A 17,282-nucleotide genomic window follows, 5' to 3' on the forward strand; every position below is an offset into this window, starting at 1 on the left:
AGATGTAACGTAATACATACAGTATCAACTTGTCTTTTTGGATTAGTGGGGTAACTGTTTCAGACTCGTTATTGTCTTTTCGGACTAGTAAGGTAACTGTTTTGTAAATCTGTGCAGTATGTCATGTTTCTTGGATATGTTGTTTAAAAGGCATGTTGGGTAGTTTGTATTCATAGTTTAATTTGTTTGTGGCTTGAGAAAATCTTTGTTGATGTTTAGAATTCTCCTCTGAGAAACTTTTCCTTTTGTGGGAACTTGCGTACAGTAATCTATTTCGATATTACAAAGCTGAATAATGTATTTTAAATGAGGTGACGTTAAATGACTCAAATGGCGTTAAAAGTTTAGACTGCATAGTTAGATTGTACTGTTATTTGTACGTGTCTACGAAACGTAATCATGTAGTTATACCTGTAGATGATAAAACTGATGCCAGTATGGTGACCGAATAGGAAATGCAGACATTAGCAATTTCAGACATGCAAAGAGTCGGTTTTTAAAACAAACTCCTCATTTTTATTTTAAAAAATCGATTATTCTAACAAAGTACAGTAGTTCCGAAATAGCCAGCCTCCCTATGACTTCGAATAAGCGACACCTTCATCTACTTTGTAATTAGTAAGTGGGTTGGATTTGGTTAAAATGTTCAGAATAAAGGGGTTCGCAACTGTGGTCATTGTATTAGTGAATTACATTTTGTTACTTTGTCTAATGTACAGTACATTCTGTGGTTCGTAGGATGAAAAACGCTAGTACCAGTGTTGTAAAAAAAAAAAAAACTTGTCGTCACCAAAATCGATTTCATTATTTATTCCGTCATACGTGTCTACATACATTATTTATTCCGTCAAATTGAATATCTATCAATTTTCATAATCGAAAATTGGCTAATTATGAAGGAGGGTTGACGCCATTTAAAATATAACAATCTTTTTTAAAAATTTTTATATATATTTTTTTATAGGCTTAGAGGTTGTAGAGTTTAGGCGTATCAGCGACTAAGACTGTATTGCTTCGTGTATACTGTCTGTAAATGGCGTCTGTTCTGTGGTCGATTTTCTGTTTGCTGGACGAAAAACTTTAGTTTCCTGGAGAAAAAGCATGCTATCCTCGCCTGAGACCAACTAACTCAGCCACATTGTGAAAAAGACCTATAAAACGTCCTCACGTCATCTTCGGGACTCGAACTCAGATCTTTCCAACCCGGTGTGGGGGAGGACGGCGATTCTACCAACTGTTACTCACGAGGGCGAATAATTGATAGACACTGCACTATTATATCAAGTGGTAGATTAAGGAATTTATTATCGAAACGATACAATTTTAAAGGAATTGAACCAACTCAATGCCAAACACAAGCTGTTTATGGCTACGTTTCGGGAACTCATTGTTTCCCGTCTTAAAGCCTATTGGATTCAAACGATATCCCCTCTATAGGCCTAAAGACGGGAAACAATGAGTTCCCGAAACGTAGTCATAAATAGTTTGTGTTTGGCATTTAGATGGTTCAATTCCTTTAAGAGTGTATCATTTTGATAATAAATTACTTGTTGTGGTATAATTTTAGGAGCATCAACGACTAAGGCCATACTGCTCTGTGTATATTGTCTGTAAATTGCGCGTGCTGGAACAAAAATCCTAGTTTTCGGGACGAAAAAATCAAGGCTACCCTCGCCCGAGATCGGCTAACTCAGCCACGTTGTGAAAAAGGCCCATAAAAATTCCTCCCATCATCGAACGCAGGTCTTTTCCAACGGCTTGGGGAGGACTGCAATCCTAGCAACAGTGCTATTCACGAGGGCAAGAAATTACTTAATATACCACGTTATATAATAATGTAGTATCTCACTTCATTAACATTCATTGATTTTGATAATTTCTGATCTCTATGTGAAACACCAAATCGTCATACTGGCCGAATTGCACCAACCACCAATTGTCATACACCAAATTGTGGCATTCAGAATTGACATGGATCCCAGGTCCAGAATAACCACAGTAGTAGATTTAACTCTTTTTGTGGTAATTATCGTTTCTTTTTCATAAACAGTGCTCATAAAACTTATTTCTTAACCCTAGAATACATTCCAGAATTTTTCGCGCAAACGTATGAAACACGTTGTATATTATATAAATATATATTAAATATTTATAATTAATAAATAAATAAATATATATATATCATTAATATTAATGTGCAGCTGTCTAAATCTTGTAAAGTACTTCACGATGACTACCTACAGCAAGGGAAGATCCAAAAATCAATAAAAGTTGCTCGGTTCTGTATGGCCGGTTCCATTTGCATTTTGAAAAAAAAATAATAAAAAATAAATAAAAATAAAATTAGACCTTGCTAGCCCTGTTTTAGAAGTTACCTTTTTGATAAAACGCATCTTTGAAGTCAGAGATGATTACAGTGAGTGAAGTGTGCTAATTGAAACCGCTGCGGATGACTGAAGAGGAGAGCAACCATCCTGCGCATGCACAGGATGCGTTCGCTCCTCTTCACAACACACGCACACACAGAAGTCTGTTGCCGATCGATCTTCTTTGAGCGATTAAAGGATGTGTCAGATTACCAAGAAATACGCTATGAACAAAATTACGTTCTTCCAAGGTCACCCACGTTTTTCTTTAAGGTGAAAACAGGGCCCTTCTTTTTCTTTCGGCGTCTCCGTTTTCTTCTTGCGTTACTCATTCGGCAGTTGCTCGAATTCCCAAGAGTATCCGCAAGCCCTGTGTCCAAATCGATGTTCAAAGTTATCCCTAGAACCGACTTTTCTTGTATGCAAGACACGATGTTTGTAGAAAGCCTATTAGCAGTTATAAAGTGAGCTACGTTATCTTACTTCAAGGATGTGGGCTCTGGGAAATGGCGAATCTTTTTAAGTTATCGGCATTACCTTTAAAGAAAATTCGTAGTTTTTGTAAAATGCCCGGATATTGATGTGCTCAAATGGGACGAACTCGGAACGTTGATAAACAGACGATGGGCTAAAAAACAAACAAAATAGAAAATTAAATTATCCAATTTTGGTATTTATACCTCTTTTCTATTGACTGTTTTTCAGGATGGAATCTCTTCCCATGCTATTCTCTGAACACCCAGATTTGGTCTGAAAAATCTAGTAAAGATGTAACATGAAGTAATGGAACATGATTGCATTCTGCATCATATTTTTCCCATTATTTTCAATTCACCTTTCAACTGCCCATTCGTTTAATGTTACCGAGGAGCCATTCACTACAAGGCGAAACAATTACCACGCATTTCCCTCAGCAGTTGGTTATTTTGCCTTCCAGTTCTTGAGAAGCCAACATTTGCTTAACATGTCTACCAGTAAATATGCCACTTTTCAGTTTTGCAAATTTAACAAATTTGGAAACATACACTCAGTGATCACAGAATTGTGACCACCCCATCCATAATGGACGGTGCCGTGTAGTTCTCAAGCAGGTGGTGGCGGCTGTTTAATATGGGACATGTTTTGCTGACAAGAACTAGTACCCCTGGTGTGTATGGACAAACGTTTCACTGGTGAGGTTTACCGGCAGCTCTTAGAAGACCATGTGCACTGTTGCATTTTTCCCCCGGAAATAAATGGGATCTTCCAAGACGTAATGCCCCTTGTCATCGGGCCCACACTGTGTATGAGTGGTTCGAGGAACACAATAAAGATATCACCTGCCTTGATTGGCTTCCAAATTCGCCAGACCTTAGTCCAATTGAACACCTGTGGGATGTTTTGAAAGAGGAAGTGACGCATGTGGACATGCAACTAAGATGGTTAAACAGGCTCATTACGCAGTTTTTACTATCTCAAGGGCTATTTTATACGCCAACTTGGATTTCACGCCGTGGAGACACATACTCATCACCACTAGCGTAGCTATCCTTTTTCGGGCCCGGAGGTAAAGAACATGTTCGGGCCCATACTTAATGAAAATTGCAAAAACAGGAGACAGTCAAAGACGCATGGCCCTTAAAGGGCCCCGGAGGTAATTGCCTTGCCTGCCTACATGGTAGCTACGCCACTGCTCATCACAAAGAACATTCATCACGCTGTTAGTAATTTCTTTTGGAGTGATGAACATTTCAGGTCTTCCACAGTGTGGGTTGTCTTCCAGGCCCTCTCTCTCTCCCTCGTTTAAATTCTGCTGCCCACTTCTTAACTATGGAACAGGAAAGAGCATCTTCCCCAGTGATGTAACCATATCCTATGAATTGTCTTTGTCCTTAGTTCACCTTTCTCCCAAATATTGGATGACTGTACGGTGAGCGGTATTGTCCATCTTTCCCCAATTTGGTGAATTGCTATTTGAAGTGTTATAAATTAAGTACAGAAATTTTTAACACTGTATCTCTACTCTTTCATGCTCAGGCCACTAACTTTCCAAACATTCCTCGTATAGAAAAAAAAACAAGAAACACTTATTATTTCGAATACTGCGAGCTCTTATATGTCGTAGTATTGGTACGCACTATGTAATATATAAATGCATAAACATAAACCTATTATTTGTCGGCAAAGTATTGATACGAGAGAAAAAACAATACCTTTGGATTCAGCACCAAAACACGTACAAAAACAGTTAAATGTAAACAAAAACTTATTTGTTAAATAGTGTTATCGGATAAGGATTCGATATTGACTGAATCCAGAAAGTTTAGTGATAAAGTTTGTATTTTCTGATGTTCCAACTGAAGAACTGTTTTGCATTTATTTAATCAATTTATGGTGACAGGAAGTGTCCACAAGATACCTCCAAGATGTTTGTTATCAGACCATATTGATCGCCTTTCCGAATTCGCACTTCAGAAAGAAAGAGGGGGAAAAAGAGAGAAAGAAAGAACAGATTGCTTTGTTGAGAACTCTCTGTAAGATGTGTAAAGTCTTTCATAGCAGCTTAACTTCGGCTGGGAGTAAAAATCTATCAATAAGACTTAGGCGTATTCCTTTAAGAAATAGCTTGTCAACCCCCTGAGTGAAACTGTACTAGGCGGTAGGGGTTGATGCCAATCCAAATATTTTGCTTCGCATATTTATACACTGCGTGGTAAGAATAAAATTAACGCCCAGTCAGAGATGTTGTATAAAATAATTTCTGGCAAACCAGGCGTAGACGCAGCTTTCAGTGATGGGTAGACTGTCATGCTTCAAGGGCGCCACCTAGTGATTTTGTTCAACACATCAGTAAAATTCGCAATCTGATGAAAAACAACGCCTTTACGATTGGTCAAAAAATTTGATTTCAAAGCAGCTCTCAAACTTTGGAGTTGGCATAGACATTGTCCGCCTTTTATTGGAACACTTCAAAATAAACTACGCTTTGAAGATTCCAGAAGATGCATAGTAATAACCGACATTGCCGCGTGCACTGCAACATACGGTAGAAACTTTTACAGGGTTTTTTCATACCGTAGTCGAGTAAGTCGGCCTCGGGTAAAAGATGTTTTTTTTTTTTTTTTCTATGCTTTCAGTAGAGTTAAGACCGATATCTGTACAGTCCAGTGAAACCTTTGCGTGTTTATGTTTTCAAACTGTCACTACATGCTGTTCAGCATTATATGGTGCATTGTCATTTTGAAACAGAAAATTGTTCCCCATACCATTGCCATAGTGTAGTAAGAGCGGAATTGTCCAGAATGTCAATGTACCGCTTGGCATTCATTGTTCCAGGAGCGACGACTAATGGTCCAAATCCAAACCACGAGGGGAAAAAACTCATGCATCAACGGCTTTCTACCACAACAGCATAGTTGGATGACATACTGTGGTAAACAGTGTAGTGCAGGTGTTCGACAAACCCACACGGTTGACCGATCTGATTATTCAAACACGGTCATCAGATCGGACAACCATTTACTTGCTCCATCATGCTTTTCCGATGTTACAGAGATCCATTGCGGTAGGTTTTGCAACATGGAAGTTGATGCTATGCATTATTTGCTTCGATGTTTGATGTATGTGCTGCAGCTCTTTCATAAAATCCGATGCCAAGCAACTCCCTACATATCGTTCTTGTACTAATATCAGTTTCTGTGGCCTTCCTGAGCCACAGAAACGCATTTAGGAGCATTAGTGACTTAGGCTATATTGCTCTGTATATACTGTCTGTGAATTGCGTATGTTCTGTGGTCCATTTTATGTTTTACTGGACGAAAAACCCGAATTTCCGGGAGAAAAAACCATTCTACCCTCCCCTGAAACCGACTAACTCACCCACGTTGTGAAAAAGGCCATAAAAAAATTATTCTCGTCATCAACGGGAATTCTACCAACTGTGCTGTACACGAAGGCTCAACCGCAGAACACAGCTTACAGACACAATACAATGACGCCTCATGCCCTTAGTTGCTCTGGCGCTTAACACAATACATACACATATGGTATCATGATAATCGTAATTCGGTAAGCTCAATTCCCCGATCCATTTCGTTGATCTGAATTCTAGCGTGAATGTGGTTCATGCTGTAAGCAGATCAACAAATATATCTATTATATCAACGAATGTGTTTTTTGTATTCGTCTGACACGTGAATGGTGGACATGGTTTATTTCCTCCAGTCTCAGTGGTTGTTGTTGGGTTTTAGGAGCATCGGCAACTAAGGCCATATTGCTCCGTGTATATTGTTTGTAAATTGAGGCTGATTTTCAATTTTCCGGACGAGCAATCCAGAAAACAGAAAGTGTGGGAGGACGGCAATCCTACCAACTGTGCTACCCACGAGGGCCCCGAATCTCAGTAGTGTCCGGACACATTTTGCGATGTAGTGTATATATACTGTATGTAATATGTTCGTTGTTCTGACATCTTGCTTTGAACATCTGAACTAAAGTATGTGCAGTACTGTACTTAAAGAATGACCCATATTCTCTTTCTTAAAAATATTATGTTTGTAGCGAAATGTTTTAAAAGAAATCATGAATTTTCAAAAAAATATATTTGAAATATTAGGGTCAGTATTTTACTAGGAGAACCATAAACTGTCTCACTTTTTTATATTCTTTCTTTCTTTCGGTAAATGTTCGCCATTTGAGATGGTGTTCCTTCCTACTCTATTTGACGATCAGTGCAAATTTCCTCTTTCATCTGACAACTCTATCTATACGCTTGAGTGTTTCCTTTCAGTTTACTTTTTTTCCCCTTGGCTCACTCTTTTCTCTCTGACCTCATTTCAGCTTTCTCTTCGGATGCAATCGCCTGCCTTTGTGTTAATTTGGCGTCTTTTCGATAAACATCTTCATTACTGTTCTTGCTGTATTTGTGTTTCAGGTTATGCGATGTATCGTTCAATTGCGCCAATTGAGAATATCCCCTGGAGGAAATGTTTATCAAATTTCTCAAATTACCGAAGAACAGCCAGATAAACTCTTTATCTCAATTCGGTGTTTTGCCTCATATGTGCTCTTGTTACTAATCTAATAAGTCCCATCTGGGGGGGGCACACTTCGTGGACACAACCGTGGTGACATTTGCGCCACAGAAGAAAGAAGTCGAAAACAATGCACAGCTTATCAATCGACATGGTTCTTGTCGATTGATAAGCTGGATGAAGCAGAGACGAATAGAGAACAAAACCGATGCGACAGAGAGCCCTACAGGAAATGCTATTGATCTCTGAAACAGCATCCGGGAAGGCTTTCTGGGATCCTCTGTAATCCTCATTGTCGCATTAACTCAGAAATTTATCTATGGACCATATTAGGGAATACAGAACTCCCTCTTACGAAAAGCTGAAAAAGAATAAAAAAAAAGAGATCCTCAGTCCATAATATACTGGTGTCCAAAAGTTAGGTTACAATTTCATTTTTTTTAATTTTTTTCTTCAATAATTGCATAAACTTGAATAATAATTATGAATATGCCTACAGAAATGTGGGCCACGCTTATAAAATTTCTCCCCTGGATTCTTGTAGATTCCCTCAAGTCTCGAGTTAATCCACAAGGCTTTTAGCACATAATCTCTCCTAAAGTGTCTGACAGAATTGCAGACACATGCACATACTGACCTAACTCGCGGCATTTTTTCAGCCTAGTCCTATATTTATCCAACAGATGGTCAGGTCTTGTGCGTTTAATATCATTAGTCCCTTGAGAAAGTTCAGTCAAAATCCAAACAGGTGCAACAGATAAGCCCGATCACAAATTCAACATCCACAAGATTCTTCCGATAAAGACCTCTGATGAAATTAGTTGGACCTTCGAGTAAAATGTCCTCATGGCCTTTACGAACAGATGGAACAGAATTCAAGGGAATATTTCTCTGTGCATCACAAAATGGACAGTGAAAGAATAAGTGAGACCAGGATCCTTCAGGAGCACATTGACACGAGGGACTAGTCTCAAGACCAAGTTGGAACAGTTTAGCTGTTAAATACCCGTGGCCGGTTAGAATATATGACGCCATAGTTGGGAAGAACCATTTACTGACGACGGGCTGCAGACTATTATTCAGAAACTTCCACTATTTCTCATTGAAAGAAGTCAAAATTACCTATTCAGACGCGTTCGCCAAAATGCGTAGAGCACCAAGTCGTAACATTATGTCCGTCTGCGTCCGCATGTAAAAACTCAACTTCCAGCAGATGGATTTGGATGAAATTTTATATTTGTGCCTCACAGAGAGATTTCTCAAGCCATTACAAATTCCACATCTCATCTCATCTCTACATGTCTCGGCGAGAGTTGGATGTTTTTTCTCCCGGGAATTTACGTGTTTCATCCCTCCAGCGCGCAGTTTGTCAATAAGATGTACCAATATCTCACTCCCTTAACTACATATATCCTTATTCTAATTATCTTCCTCATTTAGCATGACGAATGTGGAAAAGTCTTTCGTTCAGGAAGTGGCAGAATCTTTCCACTCACTTCCGGTGGTTACTAAGCACTCGTAAACGGAAGCGATCGAAATCCTCCCACTTCTGGTTGCTTATTGAATATGCGGAGAATTTCTATTGCTTGTTTAATTTGTCCGGAACGAGCAACATCAGTATCGCAATTAGTGTACTATCTCTTGCCGCGCGATGACTGCCAACAACGCAGTCACGTGATTCAAGTTCGCTCTCTGGTTGCCACACTTGTAACGGAGCACGCGAACTAATTACTATAGCATTTCCCTAACAACTATTGTTCGGTAGTAGCTTGTTAACTTACCCAAGTTTAACACGTATAAATGGATTAGTTGGGACTAAATTAAAGCGATTGAATTTGGGGTGGCGTTTTTCATGGCGTTCAAGGCAGAGGGAGTTGGTAGCGTGAGATCGCTGAATGGCCTGAATACTAATGGCGATTTAGGTGGGATTCTTTTAGAATATCCCCCTAGGAGTCTACTGCCAGGCGTCAAAATATCTTCTCTTTAAATTGCGTACGTGCTCTGATTGGTTTGTCTGTTTTGCAGGATGAAAACCCCGAAGTATGGTAGAGGTAATGAAACATGCAAGTTTCATTATCATTATTGTTATTAGCTTTATGGTGCAAGGAAGCCTGAGGCTTATGCTGCACCAACCAAAAAAAAAAAAAAAAAATTCCCGAGAGAGAGAGAGAGAGAGAGAGAGGAGTAGAAAGAAATCACCAAGAGAGAGAGAGAAGAATGATGATATTCAATTCAGGACCCTGGGGTTTCGCTCGGAACGGAAAGACTCATCTCTTGAAAAACCCTTAGTAAGTACTTCCTCATCGAACATTCAAACCACGTTGAAGTGTTGCTAATTTCCCTATAAACGAAAGACCACGTTCATCTCGAAAAGAAGACTGCTATAGGTGTGAAGCAAGCTCTAGATTGCATAAATGTGACAGAAATGACTAGTTTCTCGAACTGAGTTACGAATCGAATGCTATTTTGAAGATTAATATACAGTGAGTGCCATTTTATGAGACCTGAAGGATGAAAATACTCGGAATTAGGTTGGTAAACCTCCCTAATTCCGTGTAGGTTCTCTTTTAGCTCTCAGAACAACCATGATTCGTCCTGGCATGAACTCAATGAGGTGGTTAAAGCGGCCACAGCAACTTTGGTCCTTGTTGACCCAATTTATTTTCACATTTGTTGCGGATCTGTACTCCGAAGAGCTTGCTTCACCTTATAAACCCCAAGATGCTCAACTGCATTGAGACCTGGTGTTTGAACAGGCCACCACTCTCATGTTCTAGGAACCAGTTCTGGCTTTTTGACGTGTGTATTTTCGGAACCAATTCTAAGTATCCTGTGACCGTCCTGCGAGACAGTATAGTGGTTTTACAACTCATAATTCGTTTGGAGGGTCTGGAAATGAGGTATGTGGTATGTTGAGGGTCTAACAGCTCCTGGGATTTCTCTCGTCTCCGCGAATGTTCTATGTATCGGTGACAGCACCCTGTCAGAGCCAGAGATTTAGAAGTGTGTGGGTCAAAAGTAAAGTGTAAAGTGTATTTAGTGTCTAACGGCACCAGGGGTTTCCCCCATCTCCGCGTTGCTTTCATTGTGGGTGTACCAGTTCACTGGGAAGGCCAGAGATTTAAAAGTGTGTGGGAATTGTTCATGTGTTGTGTTCTGTACCGTTGTTCATCTGGCCATTTAGCCGCTGGACCCGTACTAAGGCCCAACGTTGCCCACACTTAGCCCCGTGGAGGCAGACCAGGTACACCAGTATTTTTAGATAAGTACTCTGGCAGGTCCTGCCACCTAATTTCCTGAGATTTCAGTGGCTAGGACCTAAAAAAAAAAAAAAGGGGGGGGGGGATAAACGCTTGAATTTAATTAGGCCGAAAGAGGTTGCAAGTGTGTCGAGTTTGGCATTTAAAATTTTTACGTTGTGTGGGGCATTCGCTTTTCGCTGGCGATATAGGTAGAGTAGGGGAGAGATGGAAGGCTGGGGGGAAAAGACAGAAGTATGGGGTCAATAGGGAAGGCGACCCCAGGTATATCAGTGGGGCATGCCCTTGCCCCACCAGAGGGAAATGAGGGGGTGGGTGGGGTGGGGAGGGGGCAGAAAGTCCTTCCCCTCACCCCACCAGGGATAGGGAGAGAAAGTGGGCTGGGCAAGGGAGCCCTGCCCAGTTCGCCATAGCGGCAATTTGCAGTGCCCTCCAGCAAGTGCAGTCTGATGATGATTCGTTGGTGGGGCTTGGTCCTTTTCTAGGTGTGTGGGTTCTTCCTGGGTGCGACGACATCCTGGCTGGAGCCATTCCCACTGGTTCCTAGTTCGATGCTGTTTCATTTATTGTCCTTAGTATTTTGCTATCCTTTCCTCTGTGTTGATGTTTTATCAGTTTGCCTTTATTTGTTATTTGTGGTCATCTATTCGTTGTGGATGGCTGTTTCTGTTCGTCGTCTATTGAAGACGTCAAGTGCAAATCAGCTGAGGGCTTTGTATTCATCTTCTGAATCCAGGAGATGGTACTCTTGATTTTTCGGCAAGTATTGAATCTCAGTTATAAGTCTACTTCTGTGTTCTTCATAGCATTCACAGTCGTGCATAATATGCTGCCAGGTTTCAGGTTCTCCACAGGTGCATGTGGACTCTTCTATTATTCCAAGTGCGTTCAGTTTTGCTTTAAATGGGCCCTTGCCCGTCAGGAGGAAGGTTGTATTTAGCCCAGGATAGAACCACGAGGGGGCTTTTGGGTACATTTTTGCGACTATCGGTATGAAGTATCTTGTAACTTGACCCTTTGGCGACATCTCCCATCTGTGCTGCCATATCTTCAACATGTGAGCCACTATTTGTTGTTTCTCTACCGTCCGGCTGTTGGTTGGGTCCAAGGTAAAGTCATAGATGGAGGCAGGTATATCCTTGGACAGTAAATACATGAGTCCACATCTAGTCACCTCGAGGTCCAGCGGAAGAGCTCCTGCCAGGACCTGCAGAGCGTGGGTGCTCACCGTTTAAGGCGCTAACATGGGATTTGACGCTGAAGGCCTGTTTCTGAAGTGCCTAAAAGGTCGGGCGAAATTTTTTTTTTTTTTTTTTTTTTTTGTGTATTTTAAATTTGGACGTGTAGGTCTATGCGCTGTGCAAGAGAAAGTGCTGGGAGGGGAGAGTGAAGACTAGGGGGTGAAATAGGAAGAAGAGGGTCGATAGGGTAGGTGACCCCCTATTATTCAGTGAGGCGTGCCATGCCTCACCAGAGGGAAGGAACGGTGTAGCAGGGGAGAGAGGAGACAGCGAGCCGTCACCTCCCCCCTGCCTGGTGTGGGAGAAAATGGGTTGCACCGCACGAGAGAGTGCAGAGCCTTGAGCCAATATGGCTCTGTCAGTCTGCGCGGGTAGCACAGTGGTATCGTCACCGTCCTCCCCACACCGGGTGGAAAAGGCCTGGGTTCGAATCCCGTCGATGACGCGAGGAACTTTAATGGGCTTTTTTCACTCCGTGGCTGAGTTAGTTGGTCTCAGGCGTAGATAGCAAAGTTTTTTCTCCCCAGTAACTGGGGTTTTTTTCGTCCAGCAAAACAGGCAAGTCAACCATAGAACATACGCAATTTACAGACACAAATACGGGTTAATGTGTTTAATTACGGGCAACCCTAAAATAATAATTTAATAATTTTAATAATGGCTCTGTCAAGGCGGCAACTTGAAGTTTCTATGCAGTGTGAGATCTTCGTCGGTCTTCTCTGTCATTGGTGGGTTTTTAGTATTAGTGACCAGTGTTCATAGCTGAGAGGACAAGTTTGTCCTCTCAGCTATGAACACTGGTCAGGGCCGTTGTCAGTCCGTTATCAATGGCTGTGGTTCTCTTCATCATGGGAGGATGCATTTGTCTCCATTGGGTTATTCTCGAGTTCACTAGGTATTAGATATTATTAGTAGTGAGCAGGTTCCTGAGGGAGGTTCTCCCTGAGTCCTCTACACGCGTGTTCTGTGTCTCATTTTTTTTTATCTGTTTCTTCTGTTGATGGCTATCAGTGTTTTACGGCTAGCAAATAGTTTTTGTGCATATTCCTTAAGCGCCCTATATTCCTCTAGTGAGTCCAGTAGATGTGATTCCATGTTTTTGGGGAGGTACTGTATCGCGGTGATCAGTCTGCACCTGAGGTCCTCATAATGGGTGCAATCGTACATAATGTGCTCCCAGCACTCAAGCTCTCCCCAGGCGCAGCTCGGATCCTCCTCAATACCCAGCGCTATCAACTTGGCTTTAGAGGCCCTGTTTCCAGTCAGTAAATAGGTGGTGTATAAGCCGGGTTGAAACCAAGTTGGGGGGCCTTGGGTACATCCTGTCGATGTTCGGAAAGAATTTCTTGGTGATATTTCTCATGTTGGAGTTGGCCCAGAGCTTCTGCCAAATTTGCATAAGGTGTTTTTGCAGTCTTATCTTTTCATTTTTGCGTGGTGCATTAACGTCCACAGTATAGCCATGGTATGTACAGGGGATTCCTTTCTCTATGTGGTAGCTTATTCCCCTGCGCATCATCTCTAAGTCAAGGGGGAGAGACCCGGCCAAGACCTGCAGCGCATAGGTACTGGTTGTACACGCACTTGTAACTGTTAGTAGGATGGTTCTTTGTGTTGCATCAAGGAGACGTCGGTTTACTACAGTTGCTGTTTTTGGGAAACCATATCGCTGAGGCGTAAGTGATGATCGGTAGAAAGGTTTTTTTATAAAACAATTACAGGGTCCGTTGGTTTAACCCTCATTCCCTCCTGGGGATCCTAGCTACCAATCCTGAGTATCTTTTAGTTTTAGCTGTGATGTATGTTAGATGGTGTTTAAAGGAAAGGTTATCATCCAGTATAACCCCTAAATATTTTAACTGGGTCACTAGTTTTATTGTGGTAGGTCCCACCTTTACTTATGGCGGATTACGTAGCTTGCTTTTTAGCAGGATGGAGGACGCCTTTGTTGGTGATATCGTCAGGCAGTGGGTTCTGGTCCAGTTTTGCAATATCAATATTGACTGGTTGGCCTTTTCCTCTAACAGGGCCCTGCTATCCGCAACAATGATGAGGACCAAATCATCGGCAAAGGCCTGGGAGCGCACATCGCCGAGGTCCAAACCCAAGAACCCGTCCAGAACCATGTTTAACAGGAGCAGCCTCAGAACAGCACCCTGAGGGTAGCTCCAGGGTTCTGTTCTGGGGTCAGTGGGTCTCAGGAGAGGGTAGCATGGCTTTTCTCCCGGAAACTCGGATTTTTCTTCCAGTAAATAGAAAATCAACCTCAGAACACGCAATTTACAGACAGTATACACGGAGCAACATGGCCTTAGTTGCCGATGGTCCTAAAAAAATCCAATAACACGAGGGCGAAGAGAGAACCAGGAGCATATAAAGCTTTGGAGAGTATGAGAAGGTTGTATCTCGTGAAATTTACCTTCGGGCAGCGTGTCGTAGACCACTCCAATTAATTTCATACCACGGTGGTTGAGGCAGAGGGTTTGGTGAAATTCAAATCAGAATTTAATAGCCACCTCTTAGCAACGGAGAACGTATGAATGATAGGAAATTTTTCCGTTTTTTAGGCAGATACAGAAAAAAGTTCGTTTCGTTGTATTATCTATCCCTTAGAATACTAATAGTTAATGCTTGATTAATCTTGTGCCGAACCATAATCAACTTTTTGATGTGAAACATCCTTGGGGGGCACCTAACGGAGTAAATCTGATTGATCAAGAAAAATGCGTCACGGAGGTGATTATGTCATCCGTGACTTCCGTTAGAGGCGTGTTAACGCTTCCACCACTAGTCTGTGCCGAGAACTCACTAGCGTGACTCATTATTCGTGACCGGTATGATATCTCGAGTTCTAGTGAACCGCATTACAAAATTACAAACTCATTTGTTTGAATTTCGTCGAACTGCATTAGAAAAACAATAAAATAAATAACAAAAAAAAAAAAAAAAAAAAACGCTTGTATACCTTGTACGCACGAAAGATGTTTAATTTTATGAGAAAACATCCTTGGCTTGGAAGAGGTTAGCGAAACGTCATTGCAATCATATTTCCTGCAATTACTACTGTAGGAAGTATTTGTCATATGACTGCAACAATACAAATATTAGCCAACAATTTCTTTTTTTTTGTCTCGCATCTTCGTTACATTCCGTTGTTACACTGACATGTAATAAACATTCATAAGTTCTTTTCACATTTTAAAGCTGATATTAAAAATGAAAACAATGAAAAAGTAAAATCACCATCTGTCTCAGTTTTACGGCTGATTATTGGAGACAACGACCGCTAACTAATTAACAAATTAAATGAGGTGCACGTGAGCAATTAAATTTAATTGTTGAAGCGTGCTTTGAAACGGATGAAGAATCAAAAGGCACTGGCTAAAAACCGAAGCGACTGGGAACTACAAGGAACATTAATTGTCGGGGATTTTAAAACTAGTCAGTTGACAGGTTGTCAAGTTCCATTTGACACGTCATCACGAGTACAAAAGAGCGTAGTCAAACGCGAAGAGGCAACGCTGTTTTAACATTTGGCCACTTAGCCATTGAACGTTAATTGGAATCACTTTTATTTAGAATAGTCCACTGGATAAGAAGATGGTGCCATGTAAACGTAAATCGGCAAGATTACTGACCGGATTTCAATGTCGGAATTTGTCAGGCAACGAAATACACTGCTCGACAAAATTAACAGAACACTAGAAAACGTGGTGTAATTCCTACAGCTTACGATGACTCGGTATAAAAGTTGGTATGGTGGTGTACCATAGAATAACGGTGAAATGAGGAGAGAAACTTTGGACAGGTATAAGGGACATTTATAGGGGTTATATAGGAATTACCAAAGAGGTCTCATTACAGAAGTCGATACAAAAGGCTCGAAAATATGGTCACATGACATCAGTATGGCATATGATCTCCAACGGCTAAACAGGCCTGACATTATTGGACCAAGCTCGATATAACGGTCTCTATAAGATTTTGTGGCAACAAATCCCATTCTTCCACCAACACAGACCTTAGCTCACTAAGTGATCGAGGAGTTGGCTGTCGGCGTGCAGTCTGACGCCCAAGGGCCTCCAATTCGATCGGGTGTAAATCTGCTGATTGTGCTAACCACGGCAGTCGTTTGATATCTTCGGCTTCAATCAGCCGTAGATAGCAAGGTTTTACCCCGGAATTCGGGGTTTTTGTCCAACAAAGCAGGAAAATCGACCAAAGAACACATGCAATTTACAGACACAATAAACAGGTGTAGATGAAATAACTTTTCGAATAACCCTAATATAATCGTTTTTATCTTCGGTTTCAAGATGTTCCTCTACCACTTGAGCTCTATATGCAGTGGCGTTGTCGTGCATGAAAAGAGAATCTGGGCCAACCGCTCACCTAAAAAGTCGTACATTGGGTTCCAGCATCTGTTCTCAGATCTCTGCACAGATATACTCCCTATCAAAAACATTAAAATGGGTGCGGACGTTGATCATTATTCTGACCATATAAGTACACTGCCTCCACCGTAAGTGTCCCGTCCTCTGATGTTGGAGGGATGGTAAAACATTCCTCGTTGTCTGCAGATGAAATAACGTCTAAAATCTGTTTGTAGGCTAACACGAGACTCATAAGAGACCAGAACTGTATCCCATTTGTCAGGGCTCTTTGGCGAAAAACTGTTCTGTTAAATACTCGCTGCCCATCACAGTGGACTTTGCTGGTGCTTTTGATCGCCTGTGGTCCAAGCATCCTCAGGAAGTTTACAGATGTATTTCCTTGTACCTTAAACAGCAGAAGATCATGCTTATCACCAAGTATCAGAAATCCTCGAGGGTGATCACCCGCGATTGTCCTCAGGACTCGGTCCTTGGACCATTCTTAAATTTAAATTTAAATTTTCTGTTTATACTCCGGCACGACAACCAAGTCAGTAGAGTTTACAATGAATCGTCAATACAAATATTTATCGTATTTAGTAGTCACAGGTTTGAACCCCGGTCCACTCAAGGAACGCGTGCTATGCACTCTCGCTCCTGACCACTGGGCTACGTCAGGTCTATTGTCTTGGACGAGTTCCTAGAAATGGACCTTGAGTGTGCTGTGTCTCTGGCCTTTGCAGACGACCTGGTCTTGGTTGGCCATTCTTGTTCTGTAGCCCAGTTGGAATAAACTAGTACCTCTTTCAGGGTTCCATACACTGCTCATCCTTTCGGGGTAGGATTAACTACAAACCTGCTGACACTTTCGGTTGTAGGATGACATTAGTATGGCTAGGTGCTACTGATGAATTCGGGTGTGAAATGCCATATGGCGTCCCCTCTTTTTGCAGGGTAAATCTAGCCGGGCAACCTGTTTTCTTTCCATGGTCCTTGGGGAGTGGTTCCCCAGTCCAGGGGTCTCCAACCT

The sequence above is a fragment of the Mastigoproctus giganteus genome, chromosome 1 (genome assembly GCF_048544385.1).
Source record: "Mastigoproctus giganteus isolate SK-2022 chromosome 1, ASM4854438v1, whole genome shotgun sequence".
Taxonomy (NCBI): Eukaryota; Metazoa; Arthropoda; class Arachnida; order Uropygi; family Thelyphonidae; genus Mastigoproctus; species Mastigoproctus giganteus.